Source organism: Perca flavescens, chromosome 12 (genome assembly GCF_004354835.1).
Source record: "Perca flavescens isolate YP-PL-M2 chromosome 12, PFLA_1.0, whole genome shotgun sequence".
NCBI classification, from domain to species: Eukaryota; Metazoa; Chordata; class Actinopteri; order Perciformes; family Percidae; genus Perca; species Perca flavescens.
In genome coordinates, this window is record NC_041342.1 from 7,498,351 (window position 1) to 7,520,817 (window position 22,467).

Here is a 22,467-nt window from a genome sequence, read left to right on the forward strand (position 1 = left end):
GAGGGTTTACTCCATCAATATGTTCGATTTACTGAAATCATTCCGGCTGACAAGATCCCCAGCTATATCTCAGGATGATGAACGACTCAAATCGCTCGTCACTCCAGCAGTAAAGGCAGCTCCAGGTAGGAAACATCCGAGCCTAAATGTTTTAATATCCAAGATGCTGGGCAAAAAAGGGCTCAATATCTGTTTTCAGTAGAATGGATACACAAAATAATTATAGCAGTTTTTAGCAGGTTTTTAGCAAGTTCTTAGAAGGCTGAGAAACGGCGAACACACAACGCCAGCGTCCTCTCACACCCTCCATTAGTGCCCAAGTGGACATACTTTTAAAGTAAAGGACAGGGTTCCACCCTAGAAAGGTTGTTTAGCACGGTGGCTAGTGCTGTTTTTTTTTCTCAGTGAGGGCCCAGCTGGGGACAGTCACAGACTGATTGCAGCTTTAATGAACAGCCAATAGTTTCTGTGATAACGAGAGACAGACGGATTCACGAAATTGAGAATTTAAAAACGCTATAAAACAGATTCCATAGGGCCCTATATTAAATCAGTGCTAAAAGGTAGATGGAGATTAGGGTTAGAATCTAACTGGGGGTTTAGGGTTAGGGTAAGAATCTAACGGGGGATTAGGGTTAGAATCTAACTGGACATTAGGGTTAGGGGTTAGAGTCTAACTGGGGATTTAGGATTAGGGGTTAGGGTTACAATCTAACTGGAGATCAGAGTTTATGATTAGGGTCAGAATCTAACTAGAGATTCGAAAGTATGACTACGTCTAAGTTTCCAACCAAGCCAACCCAATGTCAAAGTAGTTTAAAAATGTCTTAAAAATACATAAACAATTCCCAGTGACTTAGGCCTGGTGGGTTACCAGGCTTGCAATACCCTGAAGGAGCTACACAAAATATAGGACTGATAGAGGCAAAAGGGAGGCAAAATCAAGGGGAATTTTGCAATTGGTGGGTAAAACATTGGCTGGTAGCCAATGACAATTGAATGACTCAGTTGTTTTTTGCCACTTACTGTTATTCTTTTCACATTTCAACCAAGTCTGTGATTTCCTTGAATTGAGCTAAAAAATGTGGCGGCACATCACTGGGGTGAAGAGGCCGGTTAAAACAATCAACCGACGAAAAGATGAGGATTATTCAAAGAAAAGTAAAAGAAGACGTTTTCAATACCAAACGGGACAATTGGCGACAATGGCGAGGTTCGTGGCTGATTAACGGCAGCAGTTAATTGTAATAACTTGACAGCTCTTAAATGTGTATTCTTAACAAGTTCAAGAACAATGTTGTTACTTCCTTTGAGGCAAACATTGGCTGGTAAAAAGCCTGTGTGGCTGGTGCACAGACTGGTCCCAGTCTTTTGGCACACCTCTTCATCAGTTGTTAGGCAGACTTTAACTATGCTGATGGTCAGAAAGAACAATGCGCCACTGTTGTCCGTCACAGAATGAGAAGTAACTTACTTTCATGGTCAAACTGATATCAAACTGATATTAACTTCGTTGCTGCACTCTTGTTGCTTTCTGACCACCGTCATACAGTGCTGCTTTCTGCACGTACAACAGTATCCTTTTCTCATTTTGCATGACTAAGCTGTCACAGTGCTCTTCCACTAAACACACTAAACACAATACTATTCAACTATAATTTGTATCCTCATAAAGCATAGCCAGCTTGACTGATTATTTTTATTTCTTACACAACCATATGGTACTAAAAAGAAAAACTTCATTCAAACAATGTAGTCTTCAGCGAGTTTAAAGAGACAAAGTTCATGTGAATGCTACAGTATGGTGTCTTAATTAGCAGAGCTAAAACTGAAGTGCCCAACTCATCTCCCAATAGATCAGTGTTTGATGGGCTAAATGACCATTTACTTTGTTGTGTATAGTGGGAATCGTCAGACACACAGTCAGGTCCCATGAGATTTGATTTGCCTCTCTATGAACAATGTTTTGCAGCCCATTAGTGGCTCCTAAAGGCGGTGTGCTGAACCCCTCTGGACAGGAAGTTTGTTCACACCTGCATGGTTTAGTCAGATGATGACATCTCGACCAACGAGGTGTCCCTGCAATTAGAGGTGTGAAGACAAGCATCAGCGTCAACCCATCAACATATGATGTAATCATTACTGAACAGTGATGATTTTTTTGTTGATATTGTGTCTAAAAATGCAATAATTTAATCAAGTGGAATTTTTTTAATTTTTTCTAACATAAAAAGTGATTCAATTAGCATGTGTAATGTGAGAGGGGTTGCTGTCAGTCACAAGTCCACAGAGAAATATCTCCTGACTGTGCAGCTCCTCTCAGCTCTACAGACTTTTTTAACTCACTGTTTTCATGTTTTCAGGCCCAAACCTTTACTGTTTTGTTCACTCTCACAGCTCTTACAATAATAATAATTCCATACATTTATATAACGCTTTATCATAGACACTCAAAGCGCTTCGGGGGGGACCACACTACCACCACCAATATGCCTTACGATGCCATAAGCTCACCTCTCATCAGAGTCCCTTTCAGGACTCTAAAACCCACTGTACCAATGAGTTTGGTGTAGCTCAGCAGCAAATAGACAGTTAGAGACCTATAGCGGGTGAATAAAGTGGAGGATTTAGTCGGTAAAGAGGGTTGTAGTGCTGCAGGAGTACACCAAAATGTACGGAAGGGGCCAATTGAGCAAAGCATTAAATAAGGAAGTAAGTATAAGTATAAGAGCGTCACATTCTGTGTAAGAAAGCAGGTTGGGGTGGTGGATGGGTCAAACAAACACAGGACTTTCAGCCAGGAGATCGGGGACGTGTCCTGTTTGAAAATAAAAGTAGTGGGGCGTATTTTCTTGCCAACAATAGGGCGTTAATTCATATAATGCTCCTATGGGTCGTATTAGAGGGTAGGAATAAGAAAACTGTATTGTCATATGGTTTGGAAGACTTGTTGGACCCTTTATTATCCTACTGGTTCTACTTCTGCATCTTTTGGTCCTGCAGGGTGGGTGGTGAACATCCAATGGTGTTATTTATTTAGTGCTTAACAACAAGACTGCGCCAGCCAAATTCAATCAGACTGCAATGGAGAGGATACATGGGAGGTGGGAAGGCTCGAGGCTTGCTGACTGTTAGGCTATGCTAGCATGCCGAGAATCAGAATAGTTATAAGTCTGCAGGAAATCAAGCAGGGGGCTAGCGGTCAACCTGCTTGACTCCAGAGAGGTGCTAGAGGACCCATGAAGACACTGGAGGTCTGGGAGCAGAGTTTGGAAGAATTAGAGGAGACTGGAACAGGCTAAAGAGAGCCAGGTTCTGGAGCAGAACTTTCACCTGAAGAATGCCACTTGTTGGCCAAACTATGGCACCCGCTCACAGATGGCAGTGAAGAGCTTCAGGAAGTAGTGCACAGGTGGCAACTCTGGAAAGTTCCTTAGAAGTGCATGGGCCTGGGGGTAGTGGTTAGCCTGGGTAAACCCTGACGAACTTCCGGCAAATTTGAGATTTGCTCTGCAGGTCAGTCTGGCGAAAATCCCATTCAAACCCATTTCCAATGTCCTCAAAATTGAGGCACCAATCACAACCGCTGAGGCGGGCTTAACACCAATCACAACCGCTGAGGCGGGCTTAACACCAATCACAACCGTTGAGGCGGGCTTTACGCGACGAGGATAGCGCAGCGACGGCAAGCAGCTTTTTGTTTACATTCAACATGACGGCTACCGAAGCCGTGCTTCACCATGACCAGGGACCGGCAGGTCAGTCTGACATATGCCGATTTTATACTGGTCAATGCTATAATTAACTGACAACATAAGTTATACGAGTTACATTCTCACATTCTCAAGGACGCACGCACACACGGACAGAGACACAGTCTCTTTTTCCTTTCTCTCAACTTCTCCGCCGTGTGTGGCGTGTACCCGCTCACGGTGTGAACCCCGTGTCCGCAACATATCAGCTGTTTGGAAATTCTTCAGCGTGTGTGCAGAAGATAACAAGTTAGCAATATGCAACACCTGCAAGGAGAAAGTAGGGCGTGGAGGGACCACACCAAAAACCAGAATCACATTTTTTTTGTTGGATGTGAAAAGCGTCACCCGTATCGTTGCTCTGATTGGTTGAAGGACTATCCAATGAGCCCAGAGGCATTTGTCAATGAACCTTTCCCAGACCCACTCTCAGTTACAACTGAGAAGGGTCTGGTGTTAACCAGGCTAGGTAGTGGCAGGAACAGAGGGCCTGACTGAGCAGAATAAACTGCTGATGCAGCCGTCGAGACACTGAGATGGCCTAACAAGATCAAACCAGAACGGCTGTTCTCATAAAGCATACCTACATATAACTATGAATAGTAAATTACTGTAATTCGTATGTATACTGTTAGCGTGTTCGTTTGTTGAGAAAAAGGTAAAAAAAATCGCTCCAACTTCAGATAAAAAGTCTACAACTTCTCTCCTTCTGTTCAAGATTTATTTCCAAGCAATAAGGCAGAAAAAGGGTACAGGAATACACAGCTGTGGGCAACAGTTTGCTTCGTTCTGAAAACTCCACAAACTGCGCCCCGAATCCTTTGTCTAGACAGTTTAAATACCATTATACTCAGGTGTCAGGTCTTTTTTGTCCAATGGCTTTTCCAGATGTCTCCTGAGGAGAGGGATTCTCCTTGAAACATGATATGCCTAGTTTTTAAATTAAATGTTGTATTAAATGTGTCAAAACTGGTTAACTAAAAGCAAATATATGATGTATGTTCCTTTAATTTTGGACTGGCATGTTTATCATCTGTCAAGGGGCTTCCCTGATCTTCGCACCTGTTCCAATCACACATCTTCTCTCTGTACAACTCTCGATTGTGAGCATGTTTTATCGGGAGATAAGACATAAACCTGACGCCATAAAAGAAAATGCATGGGGCTATTACTAGGAAGCTGTTTAAGACTTAAGGGTTTGGTAAGCTTGAAACTAACTGAATCACTGACCTGCCGCCCAATTGTCTAAGGATTAAAGTGCTTATACCTGCTCCAGGCCATGCTGTTACACGTGTTCAGCTGGGTCGAGATCTGGAAGTCTGGAATCTGGGGGTGACAGAAGATTGACAGAAAGGCACAACACCGGAGGATTGAGAAGAAAAATGATTATTGAAAGGCTTGTGGACTAACAGAGAACGTGTAGACGGTGACGAGTGATGTATAGAGCAAAAAAAGGACATCAGTGTCCAACAGAGACTGAAAGGGAGAAAGGGAGGGGTGGAGACAAGGGTAGAAAGAGATAAATCATTTGTACGACAGAGTTTGAAGCAGAGAGCTGAGGCCTCTCCCCTACTCCCACTGATGACGGAGACACAGGACGGAGCAGAGCTCTGCTTTCCACAACTCTTCAACACCTCCTGCAGGAGGCTGACACCTCCTTGGTTTGAAGTGATGCTCATTCACATTTTTCTCTACTCCATCTCTCTGCTCACTGTAGCTCTCAACCTGCTCGTCATCATCTCAGTCTCCCACTTCAGGTTAAGATTATTGTCTCAACAATTCAAGTTTTAGATATATGAACATTGTGTGTGAGTTTCAGGGTCATGGTATTGTGCATGCTGGCTTGATGTCTCAATGTCATGGCTTAGTGGGATATTTGAAGGAGCTATTGATGATGTTATTATAATGTAACACCTTTTCTTCTCATACTGTGATAATCAAACTGACTGCTCAGAATAAGGCCTGTTTCTAAGACAGATCAGAAAAAAACTCATGAGTGTTTTTGGAATGATTGTTTCAGAAAGAACTAACATAACATGTTTGTTTGTCATTTAGATATGAGGACTTGTTTGTTAAATTGTGCTTTTTTCTTTCCCTCCAGGCAGCTCCACACACCCACCAATATCCTCCTCCTCTCTCTGGCTGTCTCAGACTTTCTAGTGGGCCTTGTGCTGATGCCGGGAGAAATCCTCCGAAAAACATCCTGCTGGTATTTTGGTGACTTTGTGTGTTTACTTTATAATTATCTTCCAAGCATTATTACCGTATCCTCAATAGTTGACATAGTGCTCATATCAGTTGACCGTTATGTTGCTATTTGTGACCCTCTGCATTACAACACCAGAATCACTGTCAACCGAGTTAAACTCTGCGTTTGTCTGTGTTGGCTCTATTCTGTTTCCTACAGCTTTCTGTTTGTGAAGGATGACCTGACTCAAGCGGGGAGGTATAATTCCTGCTACGGAGAATGTGTTTTGGTCATTGACTATGCCTTAGGAGCTGTAGATGTTGTTTTGAGCTTTGTTGTTCCTTTTACTGTCATCATAGCTCTGTATCTGAGAGTATTTGCCGTGGCTGTGTCTCACTGTGTCTGTGTCGTGCTCGTGCCATGCGCTCTCACATTACAGCTGTCACACTCCAGCATTCAGTGACTCCAAAGGCAAAGAAATCAGAGCTGAAAGCAGCCAGGACTCTTGGTGTTCTTGTAGTTGTGTTCCTACTATGTTTCTGCCCATATTACTCAGTCTCTCTTGTAGGTAACAGCTTGGGCAATTCTTCATCTGCGTCCTATGTTATCTTTTTGTTCTATTGTAACTCTTGTCTAAACCCTGTGATATATGCTTTCCTTTACCCCTGGTTTAGAAAATCAGTTAAACTCATTGTAACTCTTCAGATACTGCAGCCTGGCTCCTGTGAGACCAACATGGAGAGAGACTGTGGAGGGACTGAGGTCAGACTTGGTCTAAGGATAAAGGGATGAATATGTTCCTGTTATTCAGTGAGTGAAATGTCAAATACAGATGGTGAACATATTCTTTCCTGTCTTTAAGTCTGAATTGTGTCTGAACAACAGATAAAAGGCCTGTGCTTCAGCTTTATCTTGTTGTGTATTTTTCCTCTCTGATGCTGCTGCATTCAAAGAAAGAGTCATAAACACCATATACTGTTTCTAGATAATCACCCAGTTTAATGCAAGCTTTAAATCCACACATGTATGACACTCATGCAGTCTTTTTTTTCCTAGGGATCCTTTTATGTGTATGTATGTTTCCTGTATAGAAAAAATCCACTGTTGTGTTTCAGATAAAACTGTCAGTACAAAAACATCATCTTCCCTTTCAGCTTAGGAACAAAAGTTGTTTTAATCATTTCAGTCAAGTGTCATTCATATTTGATCCCTGTATAACATTTATTGATGATCTATGCCTTGTTTTACTCCTGCTTTACCTCAACTTGATAGTTGCTTCATCTGCATCATTTGCAGTCCATCTGTATTATTTTAACTCTTGTCTAAACCCTGTGACCTATGCCTTGATTTAGATTCAGGTACTGCAGCCTGGCTCCTGTGAGACCAACATGCTGTAGAGAGGCTGTGGAGGAACTGAGATCAGTCGGTCTGAGGAAAAGGGAATGAAAGTGTTCCTACTGTTCAGTAATCAGTTGTTGTATACAGAACGTGAAAATATGCTTTCCAGTCTAAAAGTCTAAATTGTGTATGAACAACAGATAAAAGGCCTGTGCTTCAGCTTTATCTTGTTGTGTATTTTGTCTCTCTGATGCTGCTGCATTCAAAGAAAGAGTCACAAGCACCATATACTATTAATGACCCAGTTTAATGCAAGCTTTAAATTCACACATGTATGACACTTGGCCCTTTTGCAAAGTTGTTTTACTCATTTAGTGTCATTCATATTTGATCCCAGTATAACATTTCTTGTCTTTATGACAGATTTATGTTTTATGTATATTAATGTAAAGCACTATGAAGTCCTATTGCAAGAAATAAAAAAATAGATTATTTAAAAAGACAAGATTATCTACAGTTCATCAGATCATTGCAGTCACATTACCAGATAAACATGTAATCATAATGTAATCATAGGACAGAGAAAGTTAGTTTCACAAATTGTGTAAAGTGTAATGGGTTGCAATTTTAAATCAGTTTTATTACAAGAGATTCAGAATCGTCATTTATTTAATTTTACGTAGTGACGTTGTAAAGTTTTGTATGATAAAAAACGTACATATTCACAATGTAATAGTGTGTCTTTTTATCGATTTTTCACACTGATGTGAAATGACAAGAGACAATAATGACATGTTGAAAACTCCAGAACAAAAACAAAACTAGGTGTTTTATTAGCCTTCATACTCCAGGGCGTCTGAGTGGGATTGCTGCATTCAAACCTGCCCAAACGAACCGCACCAGGGGGAAACCAACCCTAGTGTGATTCAACCAAACTAAATGCGGCAGGTGTTAAAGCCTGAGTCCGTTTTTGGTGGTGCACTTTTCGGTCCACTTGGATGACAGATGACTGCAAAAAAAACATCCTTAGTATAGCAGCCTGTGCCATGCAACAATTATTGTTCAGTGTAGACTTACATTATCTGAACACTTACCGGCAATTTCCACTGGATGTGGAACAGCTGCGGAACGTCGACGGAGTCATTAGGTTTCCATTAAAGTCAGTGTGTTTATTTCCACTGACTGCGGAACGTCTGCGTCCCTACTCCATCCCAGTTCCGTCAGTCCGCAGCCCTCCGCAGCAGATACGCAGAGCTTCTATTTTTGACGGACGACGGAGAGCTCCGCAGCAATTCAGCACACGGCAGATAGTGCGGGACAGGAAGTCGAGCACAGAAACAAAATAAATATCCGGTTAATTTTCAAAATAAAATACACCGTGCTCACGGCGGATCATATTTCCCTGCACTTAGAGCTTAGATCGGGCCCAAAAAAATCTAAACACTTTTTTAATCCGTGGGCCGTCATAACTGACGTTCTCAACTACAATTCAGAGTTGTTTGAACTGCAAAAATCTGTTAAAATTATCTTAATGAATAATGCAACAGGAGCGAAGCATGTAAACTACGCTGTTTGTTTATTCAGAATGGAAGGGATCGCAAATGGATCTGAATGAAGAAACGTAAAAAACTCAACGTATTTCTCTGGGAGGGCTTGCCCGCTTGCCTAGCCTTCAGGGGTAGCCTATTCTTGGAGAACTAACAAAAGAGGACGTTGAAGGCTGACACTGATCATCTTTTCTGCCATGGCGAGCCTGCTTCATGTGTCTGTTCATCATCCAAGTCCCCGTTTTATTTGCTGTCATAGTCAAACAGCGGCTGCACTTAATACACTCAACAAAGCCGACACATATGTTGTCACTTCCCACGACTTGTTTAAAATGGCTCCATACCTCCGACTTTCCTCCAAACTTGCTCAAAGGTAATTTTCCCGTTTTTCTTTTTTTTTTCAAGCTCCATGTTGCACTTAAGCTCCACAATACAGCCCGCAGCCACGATGTGATGCGTGCGAGAGGAGACTCCGCGCATGACACATGTTGCATTTTGTAACTATAGTCCAACTTGTGTAACTTTTTGGACACATTTGTTACTTTGGCCTAAATAGATAATAGTTCTGATTATGGCATAGCTTTCGCCCCACCCAATTAGGCTAAAGTGATAATTAAAAAAAACACAAATGCTTGATCAAGGGTCCGGCCCGGCCCAAGGATAGTGGCGGAAAATAATGGCCCGGGCCGGGCTCGTGCAGAGAATCTAAACTCTACCTGCACTACACCTTGAAAACACAGCACAGAGTCGTTTCCCCTCTACTCCTCTGGATGGAAACAAACTGTTGTTGGTTTTGTGGTTCTATTCTACGTGAATTCGCGAGAACTTGTGTATGGAGTTAGAATCATGCCAAAACCTCACACACACACAAAACGTGTTTTACTCACGCCCAACGATTCACAAACAAACTCAGTGTGGTTTGCAAATACAAAACATCATTCACAAACTAATGCATTTTGTTCTGCAAATAAGAAACCTACCTATCAAACAAATACAGTATGTTTTACACATACAAAAACGTATTTCTTCAATGACAAAAAATATCCTGCAAGTACAAACTAAAATCTTTCAAGTAAAAAAAAAAAGCTTTCAAGTACAAAAAAAAATCCTTCAAGTACAAAAAAAATTCTACAAGTACGGGAAAAAAAATCCTTCAAGTACAAAAACTTGACTTTTGGCACTAACTTTCCGCCTTGCTGATCCACACACAAATGCAGGTAAATTTTCTAACAAATGTCCTGTAATTCGCACTCCACAACAGCAGGTCGCGCTGTTAAGTCAATTTAAGCCTACCAGGACCATAGATATATACACGCGGATTTTTTTAAACGTTATTATGGTGCATAACTTACTGGAACAAAACTGAGCAACGTGTTGTTGCTGATGACAAAACCACTGATTATATATACGTATATTGAAGCGATGCTGGCGTGATCGTTGTCTGATTCTCTGAAATGAATGCCGGAATTGCATTGTGGGAAATCGGCTTTGCATGCGCCCAACTCTGATCATATCGTGTTCTGTCGTACAGCCTACTGTAATTTTTCACCAGTAATAAGACCAAAATAATATTATTAAATTAAAGAAATGCATACTATGATAATATCTACATGTATGTTTCTAGATGTAGTATTATAGTTAAAAAAATATCAAAACAACAAAGCAGCTTCCCTGGCCGAAATAGACCGAAATAAAAACATTAAAAGAAATACAATTAAACCATGATAAGATCTGGTGAATAAATGTTGATTAAAACAGCGGTTATTGGGCTAAAAATACCAATAATAGCAAAGCTGTATACAGCTTCTCTGTACCGAAATAAACGTGCTGTGATCAGGGAATCTGTGCGTAGACCACGGATGATGATGTCATTGACCTACATTGAAAAGGAGGTGTAGAGGGCTGTGGGTGGCTGGCGTGAGACCAGTGGAGGTGTCGGTAAGAATAGTTCTTGTCCAATCACTTTCAACTCCACAATTCTTTTATTCCAAGCATTATCAAGAAGACAGGTTACAGGTTTGTATGGTTACGTGTTTGGGTGTGTGGTTTATAGAGCAATAACGCACACAAGGCAGGAAACACAGCATGTCCAGCATCAAAGATCCTCCATGTGGTTTTGAACAAACATACATGCATCGCATCCGTGGGCCCGTCACAGAATTTTCGGCGAATCTGTGAAACTGCCACAGTTTTTGAGTTAAGGGGCCGTGTTCATTTCACAGAATTCTGTGAGATCGGCAGCCTGTAGGCTATTACGAAGCAAGATCAACATGCTGGATTTCTTCAGTTACCCGGCTGCCGGTCTCACAGAATTCTGTGAAATGAACATGGCCCCTTAACTCAAAGACTGTGGCAGTTTCGCAGATTCGCCGAAAATTCTGTGACGGGCCCACGGATGCGATGCATGTAGGTCAATGACATCATCATCCGTGGTCTACGCACAGATTCCCTGATCACAGCACGTTTATTTCTGTACAGAGAAGCTGTATACAGCTTAGCTCTTATTGGTATTTTTAGCCCAATAACCGCTGTTTTAATCAACATTTATTCACCAGATCTTATCATGGTTTAATTGTATTTCTTTTAATGTTATTATTTCGGTCTATTTCGGCCAGGGAAGCTGCTTTGTTGTTTTTTTAACTATAATACTACATCTAGCAACATGTATGTAGATATTATCATAGTATGCATTTCTTTACTTTAATAATATTATTTTGGTCTTATTACTGGTGAAATATTACAGTAGGCTGTAAGATAGAACACGATATGATCAGAGTTGGGCGTATGCAAAGCCGATTTCCCACAATGCAATGCCGGCATTCATTTCAGAGAATATATATATGTATATATGTATATAGCTATGGTCCTGGTAGGCTTAAATTGACTTAACAGCGCCACGTGCTGTTGTGGAGTGCGAATTACAGGACATTTGTTAGAAAATGTACCTGCATTTGTGTGTGGATCTGAGGGCATTTGTGTGTGGATCAGCAAGGCGAAAAGTTAGTGCCAAAAGTCACGTGACAGTTTTTTGTACTTGTAGAATTTGTTTTGTACTTGTAGGATTTTTTTTTGTACTTGAAGGATTTTTTTTGTACTTGAAGGATTTTCTTTTGTACTTGAACGATTTGTTTTTGTACTTGAAAGATTTTAGTTTGTACTTGCAGGATATTTTTTGTCATTGAAGAAATACATTTTTGTATGTGTAAAACATACTGTATTTGTTTGATAGGTAGGTTTCTTATTTGCAGAACAAAATGCATTAGTTTGTGAATGATGTTTTGTATTTGCAAACCACACTGAGTTTGTTTGTGAATCGTTGGGCGTGAGTAAAACACGTTTTGTGTGTATGTGAGGTTTTGGCATGATTCTAACTCCATACTTGTGGGTCCTCGTGACTACAGCTGTCAGTCACGGCCGCAGCCGTTCCGCAACAAATCCGGACCCGGTGGGTATTGACGGACGACGGAGCACGCAGCAGACACGCAGCGGAGCCGGTCCGCAGCCGTTACGCATCCAGTGGAAATCCCTGGTTAAACTGCCACAGTTATTATGATTATGACAAGGTGAATAGTGGTGTAGTCAAATTAACCTTTGTCAAGTCCAAGACCAGCACTAGACAAGACTGAGTCCAAATGAGAGACAGAAAAATAGATCTTCAAGACCACTTAGATACTTGTTCATAATGTATGTGATTCAAGAGACACTATATCTTTTATTTTAAGATAATCATTTTGCATTATTTTTTGTAATGATCCAAAAGCAAGTACAGTGTAACAACACTGTAGGATCAAATGAGGCTATGGACAGGTGTCACAGGTGTCACTAACAACACAGGTGTCCGTAAAAAATACAAATGTTCCCATTTTTGAAACGTATCACTTGTCTTGAAGAATCCACGGTACAAAGTGCTCAGTGACATTGTGTCTGTGGCCGAAATCAAAAAAAGCTTAGCTGCTCGGCCCCTAATTATCATTAGATTTATTAGAAATGTCCTCGGGTGTGTAAGGTATATCAAATGTGGCCAACCGCACTCATCCCAGAGCTGAGAAATATAGTACACCCAAAAGTAAGTGAAAGAGCAAGACACTCTAATGGGGTTATTCACTGAAAAAACAGCTACCATGGAAACAATGTTTTTTTGCACCTCATCAAAGGACCAAAAATGTAGTCTATTTAGCAAAATTGTGATAAGATGTATGTGGGTACACATAACATACACCACAAGGATGAGAGAACAATTGTAGAATCAGACATAATTAAAGCTGCGAGCAGCAATGGACGGGCCCCTGCGCCTTGGCACGTCGGGGTTACCGGTGGACGCGCGCTCCTTGCGACAGACATCGTCACCAATGAAAAGTGAACTCCCATCCAACGCCGAGTTCAACGATACCTCACACAAGACTCTACATCATACATTTCATTAGCTGTGAAAGGGGTCGTGGCTAAAGCTTAGGGGGCTGGCCAAACAATCACCAATGAATAAGGAACTCTCTGCTGAGTAAGTGGGCGTGGCTCAGTATCACATGTAGACCACACATAAGTTTCATGTAAATCGGATGTTGTTTGTCATATAAGGCGCATTTCCTGTTGCCAGCAGGGGACGCTATGACCAAAAGTCAATTTTGGCCTGTAGGTGTCCTCAGGCCTGGACCCTTGTCCATCGTGAGAAATTTCAAGCAGATACGACAACGTACACTCAAGTTACAACAACTTCTTTGTTCATCGCTAAACACTCAAAATGGCCACCACGCCACGCCCACACCGTCGACAAAAAGTTTTTCTTTTAATAACTTTTCATCTTTAAGGTGTTGGGATGGTACAGACCAAGTTTAAAGTCCATTGGATGAAATCTCTAGGAGGAGTTTGTTAAAGTATAGCACCTTGACTTTTAGGCCTACGTCCTGTTGCCACTAGGGGGCGCTATGACTTTAAGTAAATATCGGCCTTTATTTGTCCTCAGGGTTGGAGTCTTATGAATACTGAAAAGTTTCGAGCCAGTTGGACAATGTACACTAAAGTTACACCGACTTCCTGTTTTGATGGCGAAATGCACAAAATGGCCGCCCCACCACGGCGACAAAAAGTTTTTCTTTTAACAACTTTTCATCTTTAACTTCTTAAGATGGCACAGACCGAGTTTGAAGTTGATCGGATGAAATCTCTAGGAGGAGTCCGTTAAAGTGCCACATGTAAAGTGCCACATGTGGAAATGGCCAAAATCGCACTAATTTCGAACTTCGAAATCAAAATGGCCGACTTCCTGTTGGGTTTAGGGTATGGCTCTAATGAGGATTTTTGTACATCTTGACATGTTACATATGTGTACCAAGTTTCGTGAGTCTACGTTAAACGCACTGCAGGGGCTCAATTTTTTTAACGTTCTAGGGGGCGCTAGCGAGCCATTTTTGTGCGCCTATTCCTGAAACCCTTAAAATACGTAAATTGTCACCAGTCTTGTTGCGACCGCCAAATTTGGTGAGTTTTTGAATATGTTAAGGCCCTCAAAAAGCCAATTAATTTGCTGTAATAGGGCCTTCGCCGCTTTCGGCGCTCGGGCCCTAATGATGGCATGATCTTTAAGAAGTATGAATGGATCAAAGTGACACTCAAGAATCCACTATTAAAACTAAAGACCAAGATGAAAGAGTAAGCTCAATATTGAACAGGCTGGCTTGTTTTGTAGCTCACTTGAACAAATCAAGCTAAAAGAGGTGAAGAAAATGTAAAATTATAAATACATGGTCTATAATCATAACAATATGAACTGTTAATTATTTATATCTTCTAAATTAAAATATCTTTGATTTTGTGTCTCCAATTCCCACATAAGCATAATGCCAGAGTACACAGTGGCACGTTAACCTAGGACACAAACTAATGAGCTGATCATTTCAGACAGGTGTGTTGATGTTCTGAAACATCTCAAACATGCAGGGAAGGTTTCTAAAGAACAATGGCTGATCATGTATAAGATGTGACATTGTGACTGTTTGAACTCTCAATCTTCAGGTCCAAAGGCAAACACTGATCTCAGTGAGCTATTGTCCAGGTGATGACTCCTCTAGATATTTGGCTATATTTTATTGTCAGGTCAGCCTGAGTTGACTCAATAACATGACTTTCTTTAACTGGAACTGGACAGATTGTTAATAGAATCAGGTGTGTTAATGCAGACACACATTTAAAATATGCAGGGCAGTTTTCCACAGCACAAAGCCTTATTAGATACATGTATTATCATCTTGCAACACCATGGACTCAAACTCAGAACCTTTGAGGCCAAAGGAAGGTTCTGATCTCATGTTTACAGGTGGCCGGCTATTTTCATAAACGGACATTTCAACCTCTCCGTTTAAAAAAATAACAATGTGCACAGCTGTCAGTTTTCAGAAAAATGTTTATTTACATGTACCCGTGTATATATGCTGCCAAAGCCGTCAAGAGCATGCCAAACCTGTAGATGGCAGTGTAATGATAAGCTCAAGTCCACGTTAGCCAATCCCGAAAATAGCAACAACAGCATCAAATCACTTCCTCTCTCTTCTCTTCCTCACTTCCTCGGCTGCCTAAACCTCCATTTGTCTCAGTTTACATGCAAATGTGCAAACGAAGATTTCGTGTAGCATGTACGGCTAATTTGTTATGAAAATTTGAAATGGCTGTTGTAGCGCCACCATCAGGACTATTAGCAAACAAATCGCACTGATTGCATTTGGCATAGGACTGGACTTATCTGCAAAGTTTGGTGAGTTTTAATGCATGGGAACATGGATTTCTTTGGAAGAAGAAGAAGAAGAAGAAGAATATAATACAGGCAAATACAATATATTTTTTTTTAAAGGCATATTTCACCGTTGGAAAGATGAATATATCTTTAAATTGGGTCACTTATGTAGTAGAAATGTGAAATATTTTTGAAATTGGTGGTTTCTATGCCGAGGAAAGCCAGAGACCAACTAGAATATTGGGCAAGACCAATGGCCAAGTCTGACTGCAATTACCAACGAGTCCAAGAGAAATCTGAGGCAATAGGAAAAGAGAGTCCAAACTCGAGTCCAGCCTCGGACTACGGCACTGCAAGGTGTGTGATGAATGAGTTAGTGGCAAAGGTTTACCCACATCCCAAGAGATACATCTTAAAGGGATATTTCACCATTGGAAAGATGAATATAGCTTTAAATTGGGTCACTTACGTAGTAGAAATGTGAACCTTTTTTAGAAATTGGTGGCTTCTAGGCCGAGAAAAGACAGAAAATGTGTTTTTGGCTCATGTGGATGAAAGACATCAAATCCCAGAATGCTCTTGTGACAGTGAGACAGTCAATTCAACTCAAGTGTGTTTTATTGTCATTTCAACCATATACACGAAACTCCACCAGCAGTTAGCAGATAGTTGGATACAAGCACCACATTTCTGCACCAGTCCGTGTTAACACAGCCCACCTCCACTAGTCTTACCCGGCAACAGAGCAGCCAGCCTGGTAGCTGGATAGTCCGGTACACTGTTGTCCAGCAATGTCTCAACAACAAAAACACAGCAGTCTCTGAACTCGCCTTGGGAGTTTCGTCGAAGTTGGATTAGTCCAGTTTGTTGTCTAATGAGTGGACACTTGCAAGCAGGATTGATGGAACAGGTGGCCGGAACAGGTGGCTGGCTAGCAGGTCCACCGGCACACTCGTTCAACGTTCCCTGCTGATGATGTCCCTTTAGCGGCCAGAGGCATCAAGCAACACCGCTGGTCTCCATAGCAGGCGGGCGAAGCTGTGTTGAGTATTCCGTCTGTAATAAAGTGTCCTGCATATTCTCCGATCTGTACCACGTGTGTGGTAGTTTGAATGCACATAATTGTTGTTCTAAAATGTCCTTTGGGATGAATACATCTATCTATCTATCTAAAAGTTTTTGTGCTGAGAAGCCTGTAGCAAAGATTCAAGATGGCTGACGCTTGTTTTGGTTTGGGACTCTTCGGAGAAAGATGACAGTCCAACCCCCTATGGGGTGGTTGAAAACATGCGGAAGTAGCTACTACTACTGGCTGTGGTCCATTGCCTCTGGACTACAGCCAGTAGTAGGAGCTACTTCCGCATGTTTTCAAGAATCAAATATCTCTGATATGAACCATACTTCTGACTTCTTTCACACAGTTGTGTCTGGAACTCTGTGAGTTCTGCAGAGAAAGAGACATCATCTTTCCTTTTCAGAGTGATACATGTTAGCGCTGTCCAGGTAAGCACTGACACATGCTTGTTACTTTTAAAGTAAAGGACAGGGTTACCCCCTAGAAATAGGGTGACCAAACGTCCTCTTTTGCCCGGACATGTCCACTTTTTACCTACTGTCCGGGGCGTCCAGGGGGGTTTTATAAATTACTTAAATTGACTGGCACTTTGCTCAACACAATACTACGGTAGGCTACTTTGTTGTGTGACGTAATTCCCGAGAGGCTGCCTTGTGAGCGGCTCTGCGACGCGCACATACACAGGGACCAGGGCAGACAGACAGGGACCAGAGCAGACAGACAGGGACCAGGGCAGACAGACAGAGACCAGGGCAGACAGACAGGGACCAGGGCAGACAGCGGAGCAGCATTACACACAAAATGCCGAAGCGTTTCCTGCTAAAGATTTCCCACCGTGGTCAGAAAACACAGGGGAGACACTTTGTTTCTCTCACTATGACTCTAGAGTCGGTAGGACTCGCCGCTGTCACTCTCACTTCTCCCCGCTCTATATCACCCACCCCCCACACACACACACACACACACACGCCGCCTCGACGCACACTACACTAGCGCACAAGTATAAACATCAGTCCACTTACAACCATAAAACAAGACTAGTGCAGCTTCACAGTTGAACTGCAAAAAAAATGTCCCACATACCGTCCCGGTCGGGACCGGACAAGTGGGAGGCGGAGTGCACTGTGTGCAAAGCTGGCACATATGTTTCAGTGTCTTTATTATTTATCTTATTACATTGAAAAGGTATTAAGAGATATTTTGTTGAAGCTGGATTTTCTAACACAGAAGAGGTCATATTTAGAACATTATTTCATATTATTTATTTTAAAAGAGAGTTATTATTTTGTTACATGTTGTTACAGATTTTATTTTATTACATCATTTTATTACATCGCCTTCCTGCTTCTTACAGTGCAGACGCTCTATTGCTTGCTCCTGCTTCTGCTTGCATATTTCTGCTGATAATCTTGCTTTTCCTCTGAGAGAAACTATGAGCAGCGGCTCTTGGATACTTATAAATCACTGGACTATACATTTTTTGTAGACATAGTAGGCTATTGTCATATTTGAACATTTTTCTGCGTGAGCGTGGCCTACCAATAGCTCAAGCCTGTCCTAAAGTGACTGTAGCTAAAGCTAATTAGCAGCAAGATGCCACCCTTCTCCATAGAGGACTACTACAAACTCCTTCAGAAGATTGCAGTTCTGGAAACCAAAATTTACCGGTTAGAAGTAAATATGGAAGTGAACGGATCGTGTGGAAATGACACCACTTTACCAGTGACCCAAAAGGGGTGCAAAAGGGAAAATCAGCAACAAAATGCCTCCCCAACAACTGAGTGTGCAGGTGAAGAACAGATTTGCTCCTCTGCTGCAGGACCCTGGACATGACCTGGATTACGTCTCGTCACACAGCAGGGTAAGGACTGAGAGCAATTCTAAAAGTAAAAAGCTACAGGGAAAGCTAATGACTGGGCCCCAAACTCCGATTGTGGGTGACTCTGCTGTGAAAGATATAAAAAGCAGTAAAAACACCAAAATACTCTGTTTTCCCAAAGACATGGTGTCTGACTTGGCCCAAAGAATCCCAGATATCGTAGCAGCACACCCAACTGTGAAGAACATTATACTGCATATAGGGTCAAATGATGTTGTAAAGCAAAAGTCTGAAGTGCTGAAAAGTGACTTTATGAATCTGCTGAACACAGTCAGCTCCCTAAACGCAAAGGTGTTTATCAGTGGCCCTATACCGCCAGTCAGAGGAGGAGCTGAGAGTTTCGGCAGACTGTTGGCACTGAACAGATGGCTTTCAACTGCATGTACCAACAACCATTCTATGCAGTTCATTGACAATTTTAACATTTTCTGTGGCTGCAGACATCTTTTTAAAGCAGATGGACTATTCCTTAACAAGCCAGGAGTAAAGCTGTTCACCTCTAGCCTACTTTACTTTCTGCACCACACATCTGCTCCCTTGGCCAAGGACACGAGACAAGATGAACCAAAACAAGAGGAAGACACAACAAAGTGCGGCAATGAGCCACCACAGCCCCCACCTGAGCAAAGATTTGACCATGGGAGACCACAAAGTGGAGATGAGAAATCTCAACACCCCTTCTCACCCGTCCAACACTCCTCAAACCCCTTTGACAACCATGAAAGCTTTGAGGACCTCTTTAAGGATACGTCGCTCTCCCCTCTTTCCCCCATCCCCATGTTGGAGTTCACTGACCAGATGAAGCAGCTGGTAAATGCTGGAACCAAGTATGCCCCCCTTCCTTCTCCCATCGTAAAACGCCAGGCACCTCTGCCCCCTCAAGGACGGCAGTTAATTCCTTCTCCCCAAACTGATAAGGATGCTTGTGTACAAAATGCAGTAAGCATTAACTGATATGGGCCGGGTCCAGGCTGCATGCCTAGTAGCACTCATGACTTTTTCCAAGATAAGCCTGGGCCCTGCGTATTAGATTCTTCCACAATTTATGTTGTGATAGGTAATAGAAAAAGAATGGTGAATAAGCACGGACCTGCAAACTTTGCAAATTTAGCATCCATTCCTCGTCAGCCACAGTCTGTCCCAAAAAATGAAAAAGCACTAACACTAGCACTACTTAACGTTAGGTCTTTGGTGGGAAAATCATTTTTAATCAATGATTTTATTATCAACCACAATCTTGATTTTATGTTTTTAACTGAAACCTGGTTGGACCATAATAACAGTGCTGCTGTTCTCATTGAGTCAGCCCCCCCTAACTTCAGTTTTATGAGTGAGAATAGAGTGAATAAGAAAGGAGGTGGAGTCGCCATTTTGTTTAATGACTCATTCCAATGTACGCAAAATATCTTACGGAAATTTTGCTTCTTTTGAATATGTGGCTCTTCAGCTAAGATCCTCCCCTCAAGCTCTACTTCTAAATATCTACAGGCCACCTAAATACTGTGCATCCTTCTTTGACGACTTTACTGAACTGTTGTCTATAATCTGTATTAACTTTGACCGTGTAATTATTGCTGGTGATTTCAACATTCATGTTGACAACCCCCAGGACCGAGGGACCAAAGAACTGTGTTGTGTTTTTGAGAGCTATGGACTGACTCAGCATGTGACACAGCCCACGCACAATAAGGGGCACACTCTGGACTTGATTATCTCCAAGGGTCTGAACATTTCCAAGGTTGTGGTGACTGATGTTGCTCTCTCTGATCATTCCTGTGTTTTCTTTAACGGCACTATCTCTCTGCCCAAAAGTGTTCAAACAAAGTTAATTAGAAAATTGTATATCAGTGAAAACACCAGTGAATCATTCATTCAGCTTTTCTCCTCTACACCCACCCTCACTGGGGCCTCAGTCACTGAGCTTGTAGATAATTTCAACTGTAAAATTACGAATGTTATTGATGCTATTGCTCCCACTAAGGTCAAAGCTGTCTCTGGTAAGGAAAGATCTCCATGGAGAAATTTTATAGTTGTGAGAACAGAAAAAAGAGAGTGTCGAAAAGCTGAACGCAGTTGGCGAAAATCTAATCTCCAGGTCCACTATAACATCTATAAAGAGAGACTTCGCATTTATAATCTGGAACCAAGAAATGCAAGGCAGTCCTTTTTCTCTGACATTATTGCCAGAAACAATAATAATTCACGTGCTTTGTTTGCTACTGTTGATAGATTAACAAACCCTCCAGTACCAGTAGCATCTGAACTGTTGTCTACCAAGGCTTGCAATGACTTTGCCTCCTTCTTCACAGACAAAATTCAGAAAATTAGACAAACAGTCAGTGCTTCCATATCAAGTACAGGATATGTGTTGTCACAGTGTGCACGCAAAACAAATTCCAACATGATACAATTTCATACGATCAACCTTAAAAACCTGGAGGACATTATACAACATCTGAAAACCTCCTCCTGTTGCCTTGATATTCTACCAACGGATGTTTTCAAGAATGTTCTGAATTGTTTGGCTTCTGATCTTCTAAATATTGTAAATACATCTCTGCTCTCAGGTATCTTCCCACAGGCCCTGAAAACTGCAGTCATCAAGCCACTACTAAAAAAGAACAATCTAGACACGACACTAATGAGCAACTACAGGCCAATATCAAACCTCCCATTTTTAAGTAAAATCATAGAAAAAGCGGTTTTTCAACAACTCAACCTTTTCTTATCACTAAACAACAGTTTTGATGCCTTCCAATCAGGTTTTCGACCACACCACAGCACCGAGACGGCTCTTGTTAAAGTGTTTAATGACATCCACTTAAACACAGATAGTGGCAAAATTTCAGTCTTAGTATTACTTGATCTCAGTGCTGCATTTGATACGGTAGACCATGACATATTGCTTGACCGATTGGAAAACTGGGTTGGTCTTTCAGGCTCAGTACTAAAGTGGTTTGAATCATATTTAAAGAATAGGGACTACTTTGTGTCTATAGGTAATTATACATCTGAGCATACAAATATGACGTGCGGAGTTCCCCAAGGCTCAGTTCTGGGGCCTCTTCTGTTCAACATCTACATGCTTCCACTGGCTCAGATTATGGAAAACAACAAAATAAGTTACCATAGTTATGCGGATGACACACAAATTTACATAACCTTATCGCCAGGGAACTATAGCCCAATACAACAATTAAATATGTGCATTGAACAGATTAATGATTGGATGTGCCAGAACTTTCTTAAATTAAATGAAGAAAAACGGAGGTGGTTGTTTTTTGGAGCAAAAGAGGAACGATTGAAAGTCAGCGCTCAGCTTCAAACGACAATGTTAAAAACAACAGACAAAGCAAGAAATCTTGGTGTAGTCATGGACTCAGACCTAAATTTTAAAAGCCACATTAACATAATTAAAAAAATCAGCCTATTATCACCTTAAAAATATATCAAGGGTTAAAGGCCTTATGTCTCAGCAGGATCTGGAAAAACTTGTCCATGCTTTTATCTTCAGTAGACTTGACTACTGTAACGGTGTCTTTACAGGTCTCCCTAAAAAATCAATCAGACAGCTGCAGCTGATTCAGAACACTGCTGCTCGAGTCCTCACTAAAACCAAGAAAGTGGATCACATCACTCCAGTACTGAAGTCTCTACACTGGCTACCAGTGCCTCAAAGAATTGATTTCAAAATACTTTTACTGGTTTATAAATCACTAAACGGTTTAGGGCCAAAATACATTTCTGATCTGCTACTACACTATGACCCACCCAGACCTCTCAGGTCGTCTGGGACAGGTCTACTTGTTGTCCCCAGAGTCAGAACTAAACAGGGGGAAGCAGCGTTCAGTTTTTATGCTCCACATATCTGGAACAAACTCCCAGAAACCTGTAGGTCCGCTGCAACTCTCAGTTTTTTTAAATCTAAGCTAAAGACCTATCTTTTTGATGTTGCTTTTCTTTA